The sequence below is a fragment of the Sarcophilus harrisii genome, unplaced genomic scaffold (assembly GCF_902635505.1).
Source record: "Sarcophilus harrisii unplaced genomic scaffold, mSarHar1.11, whole genome shotgun sequence".
Classification (NCBI taxonomy): domain Eukaryota; kingdom Metazoa; phylum Chordata; class Mammalia; order Dasyuromorphia; family Dasyuridae; genus Sarcophilus; species Sarcophilus harrisii.
Window position 1 is genome coordinate 78678 of NW_022290906.1, and position 6173 is coordinate 84850.

Consider the following 6173-nt stretch of genomic DNA (forward strand, 5'->3'; position numbering starts at 1 on the left):
CCCTGAGCTGTAGAAAGCACCAGGCAGGTGCAGGGCTCACAGGCACACCCACCCACCCACCCTCCTCCACACAAAGACAGACACGCCAGGATCTTAGCTATATTTACATCCCACACTCCTACACAGACAAAGGTGTTAGGACCTCCTTATTACCACATCCTCCTTGGCAGCAGGAAGGAAAGCCAGTTGGGGAGGAAGGGGCTTCAGGAAAGGCTGGAATGAGACAAGAGAAAGGGAGGGGCTGAGGCAGGGCTGAGGAGGGGACACCTCACTGCGACTTAGGCTCCTCAGGACCGTCAGGATCGGTGCGTCCGGAAGATGAGGGAACATGGGGGTAACGGAGGGGATCGCTGTGAAGGCGGAAAGGTGGGGAACTGGATGAGGGGCGCATAGACCCCCATCCGCTCTGGTCCCAGCACATCCTCATCTCCAGACAAAACAGACTTACAGAAATGAGGTGGGAAGGGGCGGTCCTGTGACGTCACCTGGGTGGGGCTGGTCTCTCCCAGCTTAGGCACATGAGTGGGAACAGAAAGAGGAGGAAAAGGTGGGGGAAAGCTCTGGGACATAAGCCCCAGAGCAGTTGTGAGCCCTAGTCTCGGCCCTCATACCCAGCCCTGCTAGGGGAGGGGACAGCAGTTCATCTTGCACCTGGAGGGGCCAGCTGGAAAGCCGGGTCCCTAAAATTCCCGAGGCCGGGCTGCTGGGGCTAGGCCCAGGGGACAGCAGCTGAGCTCTGGTTGAGCTGGTTGAGGGGCGGCTGTTTTGCAGAAACTGGGAGGGGGAGAACACGATGCAGAAGAGAGAGGTCAAGGAAGGAGGGTCCTGGTTGCCAAGGAAAGGAAGAGCACAATAGCTCAGCAGCATCTGCAAAGCCCCAGCCCTTGAACAGGACTTGGATTCCTGACAACCCCCAGCTCAGAAACAGAACGGGGTGGTGTGGGGGAAGGGCGGCTCTCAGGCTCTTTTGTCCAGGCCTGAGGAGACAGATCAGAATGCAGGGGAAGGGACAAAGGGCCACCCACACACGCATGTGCATCTGCCCCCCTATTTATGTGTGCATACTCTGCACTGTATTCTATGTAACCCAGACCTTCCAGAGCCTGGACAGAGGGAAGCACACCCACCTTTCTGGCTCAGTCTCCTCTACCAAGTGACTTCATAAATTTCTTTCTAAAACTATCAGTGAAAATCTGATCCAGAATAGTCAGTCAATAAAATTCTGGTACTATGTGTCAAGAAACACTGAGCTAGCTAAGTAAATGCTGGGAGATATATAAAAAAGAAAGACAAACAGCCGTCTCTGTGCTAAAGGAGCTAAATTATGGGGGGAATAACATGCAAACAACTTTGGAGAATCATTCTATGTACAGGATGCAGTGGAAGTAATAAGCAGTGGGCAGGGGCTAGAATTGGGGGGGCAAGGAAGACTTACTGTAGAAGATGGAATTTTATCTGTGGTGTTAAAGATGCCAAGAAAGCCAAGAAAGGGAGATGAAAGGTGATAACATTGAAGGTGGTGGGTACAGCCAGGGAAAATGCTCCAACTCAAAGGAAATTGTGCATTTCCCTTTGTTGATTCCTGTATCTCCTGAAGGATCAAATGATCAGCCCTGCAATTCAAGAAGTTATTAGCTACATGGCACAGTACAGGAAGCACAAAGCCAAGCTCTCTCACAATTCCCCTTTCAATTCACGGCTCCTATCAAATTTTTAAGTGGTGATACAATAAAAGAGCAAGGATATTTTTCTGGCCCAAGGCCTTTTCCAAGGCTGGAAGAAGAGATCTGTAACCCAGGGGCTGAGGTTGCCCTGCAGCCCATGTGGATGAAATACCACTCAATGGATGAAATGGTGACAGCAGAAGCCTATGAGGGGAGCCTTCTGTGGCTCGAAACAGGGAGGCAAGTAAGGGGACCTGGTCATTTGTCAAAGGAAGATTGTTAGTGACCCCTGTAGTAGCCCTGGATGAAAGACTAGAAGCTGTTTGGTACCTTTGGGCTCCTATAGAATACTGGGTCCCAGTTCTAGGGAGAGAAAAAGTACTTTGGGGCAAGAAGGTGTGAGGATCTGGAGGAACTGTATCCTTTTTATTCACAAAGATCAAGGTCCCTGAAGACCAGAATTGCTTCTGGTTGTGACAGAATACAGCTTCTAGGACAAATGTGGCAGTAGCTCTGAGGCCACGAGCCCTTGGGATTGCTATGGAACTATGCTGGTTGCCAGATAACGATCTGTAGTCATGTAACGCAAGGTTTCTGAAAAAAATGGTGAGGTGTATTCCAGACTACTCTTCAGTTTTCACCTCTAAACCATAAAATTCAACATTGAGATGCATACCAGACCAAGTCATAAAACTCAATATTGGGATGCATAATGAAATTAGTTCATCAGTGATATCAAACACCAGATCTCTCTGTCTATTCTTATAAATTTATCCTCTTGCTCGTGGTTCTTGGATAAAATCTTTTTGGAATTTAGTCTGTTTCAATTACAATCACAATAAACTTTGCTCCTTGACGTGCAGATGGTTTCAAGCCTTCAAATGCTTTTGAAACCCCTCCCTACCCTGGTCGGCCACCCCAAACTTTTAGAGTCTCCTTTTGAACCTCAACAGTTGTAAGGTAGCAGGGACCCAATGTAGCTGTATTTATTGCAGTCTCAAGAGATCAGAGCTTCTTCCTGATGAAGAGCCATAGCCCAGAGCGGTAAAGCAGTGACCACACTTCAGGCCAAATCACATTACCCTGCAACCACTGAAATACAGAATTAGTTCTGAAAATAACAGCATGAGAAAAGCTGATGGATCAGAGACTGTATTTCTCAAAGTTTTCCCACTATAGAAACAGAAAACTCTAACAGAAATATACACTCAGATGAATAAGTTGGGAAAATTAGCAATAAAAATGAGTGCAAACAGCTAAAGTGGTGACATGTAACTTCAAGATACAAACCAGTATTACGAAAAGTCTCAGACAAAACAAAAGCAACAACAGACCTACTTCAAAGAGATAAGCAAGGAAAATACATTTTTGCTTTAAAATATCATAAGAAAATAATGTAGTGACAATACTAAATACATATGGAAATCACAGAGCTTTCAACTTCTTAAAGGAAAAGTTAATTACAGAAATAAATATTCAAACTCCACTAATGGGTGACTCCCACTTTTCCCTTTCAGAATTAGGCAAATCTACATTTTAAAAAAGAAATGAAAAATGAGGAAAGGGTGAATTAATAAGCAATGAATATGAAATTAACATAATTATTAGGAAATATTTTGCATAATCACATGTCAGATAACCTATATATCTATGTGAAATGGAAGAATATTTTTTTAAAAACCAAAACTGCATGTTCCTAGAAGAGGAAATAAAATAGTAAAATAACCCCAACTTGAAAAATAAAATTCAATAAGGAATAAGTGAGTTCCCTTGGAACGAGATGAGGTGAGATCTTTCAAGACAGTTGTGAAAATCGAGTAAGGTTTCATCTATTTCAAAGTTTAAGTTGGCCTAAAGGACTTTAAGCATCAAGTCAAGGGCATACTTAAGTTCCCTCCCTGCTATCCCCTAAGGGCATACTTAAGTCCCCTTGTTATCCTCCTATGACATCAGTGTCTTTTTGTTTAGGTCACATATGGGCAACTATGTATTTATTGGTCAAGTTTAATTTCTTGGGTAGTTCTCGAGTTTAGAATGTAAGATCCTCAGCCAATAAGGATGAGGGTCAGTGGTGGGAGGGGGTATTTGCATTAGGGATAAAAAGTGTTGACCCTGCCCCCTATGGTGCTTCCTCCCTTCCATTATCTGCTTGAGGGGTGGATGCCCTGATTCTGAGAACGTATAATAAACTTTGCTTTGCTTCTAGATATCTCTCCAGATTTTTTATTAAATGCTGTACCACACAGCTTCAATAGCATCCCAAGGAACAGTTATTTTATAGTTGAATTCTACCAAATATATAAGGACCAATTCATTCCAATAAAAACGTAATGTTTCCCTCCAAAAAGGAGGGAAAGAAGGTATCCTTCTAAAGTTCTTTTATTACAAAAATAGAGTTTTGTTATCTAAACAAAGGAGAACAAAAACAGACTGAATATCATAAACAAATTACTTTCATGAATAGCTATGAAACATTTGAAATCAAATCATAGGAAGAGAACATACACTATGACCAGTGGGATTTATACAAAGAATGCAGGACTGTTTCAATGTTAGGAAAACCTATTTCAATGTTAGGAAAACCAGTCCAAATAACAAAACCAACAAAAACCTTGAGATGTTATCGACAGATACATAAAAAAGCTTTTGACAAAATACAACACAAATTCTTATTTGAAAACACTAGAAAGCATAGGACCCAATAGAAAGTTATTAAAATGACAAGTAATACCTTTTCAGAATTAAGAACAAGCATTATTTTTGAGAAGAATAAACCTGAAACCTAAACCTAAGTTAGATCCGGAGTGAATCAAAGCTGTCCATTAACACTGCAATTATTCAGTATTACTACTATGTTATGACAAATATTACTACTAGCTGTAGAAAGAGGACAAGAAAAGGAAATTGTAAGAAAAAAGTAGGCAAAGAGGAGATTAAATATTCCTATTCATAAATGGTTTTATGATTTACTAGAGTATCAAAACAAACAAGCATGCCCCAAAACTAGGGGAAACAATTGACCACTTTAGCAGAGTTGCAGGATACAAAATAAACCCATGTAAATCATCAGAATTTCTCTATGCTACCAACAAGACCCAGCGGAAGAGATAGAAAGAGAAGTTTCATTAAAAAAAAAAAAAAAAAAAAAACAAAACTGCAAACAGTAGAAAATATTTGGGAGGTTCTCTGGCAAGTCCAATCCAGTGCATAAAAACAATGATAAAACACTCTCTACAAATGAAGAGAGATCTAAAGATGGGTTATTCATAAGAAGCCTTAATAAAAATGGCAATTCTAGCTACGGTGATTTACTTGTCACAACAATCAAACTACCGATGATTTATTTTGTACAATTAGAAACAATGACAAAATCATATTCATCAGAAAAGAATGAAGGAAAGAATTTGAAGGGAATCACCGTGGGGGAGGGGAGAGAAATGTGAATAAATGTGACAAAGCACTACTAGATTTTAAAGGTTATGCCAAAGCAGTGATCATGAAAATAATGTGGTACTGTCTAAGAGACAGAGAAGAGGATCACTGGACTGGGTTAGGCACACAATACACAGTAAGAAGTGACACCAATTATGCAGTGTTTGGCAAAATGAAAGAGCTCAGCTCTGACAGGAAGAATTCTTCATGTGACAATTGCTGGGAAAACTGGAAAGCAGGTAGGCAGAACTAAACATAGATTAAAATGTCACATCTTATACTAAGATAAGATCGAAATGGGAACATGATTTTGACATCAACAGTGATAATGCTGTGGGTGATCTAGAAATCAGATGATGGTAAGCACCAAAATTTGGGGTTCCATCACGAGAAGAATTCGCACTGGCCATTCTCTTTGAAAAAATGGTATATTTATTTAGGGGAATGGGTTACAGACAGAATGAAAGGACATAATAGACACCGAAAATAATGGATATGAAATAGAGTGGATAGACAGGAAAGACAAGCTCCTGACTGGGACTTTTACCTGGTAGAAAGGAGCACCCATGATTTTGGGACATGCCTTAACTAGCAGGATGAATCTTGAAAGGAACTTGGCTTCCAAAAGAGTTACTTACCTGTAAAAAGAAGTGGGTTAGAAGCATAGTGAATTGAGGAACTACCTCTATACCATGAATCAGGGTTAAGGAGAAAGATACCATAAGGCTGAGTGTCATGATAAATGGACCCAAAGGAAGGCAATAGTCATGGGATGGCCCTATAAGTAGATTTGATAGGAAAATTTAACTTCAGGGCCATGACTGGGATTTCTGACAGGGCATGGCAAGATGAGACTGCTCTAGACCTCCACAGAGAGTGTACCTCAGGGATCTGACATAATCTGGACTTTGACTAGATGACCTCCTCAAAGGGTGGGACCATGGAGCTAAACTGATTTCTATTCTTGCTTGCCTAGGGAATAACATTTCTACTTCCTCTACAAACTATACCCAACACTGAAGGTCTTATCAATATGAGGAAGAAAATATGTACCTTTGAGATTTCTGGATAAGAGAA

The 6173-nt window shown here is 41.4% G+C and overlaps 1 long non-coding RNA gene across 2 annotated transcripts; it reads right to left on the minus strand.

Moving 5' to 3' along the window:
- Positions 1–273: 273 nt before the first annotated feature.
- LOC116420424 lies at positions 274–5765 on the minus strand. 2 transcript variants are annotated; one of them, XR_004230741.1, is made up of 3 exons: positions 5735–5765; positions 1436–1613; positions 274–350 (listed from the first exon to the last, which is right to left on the minus strand). It is a non-coding gene; the product is annotated as an uncharacterized LOC116420424 (long non-coding RNA). The 2 variants fall into 2 exon arrangements; XR_004230742.1 differs by lacking the exon at positions 274–350 and adding an exon at positions 695–774.
- Positions 5766–6173: the final 408 nt, after the last annotated feature.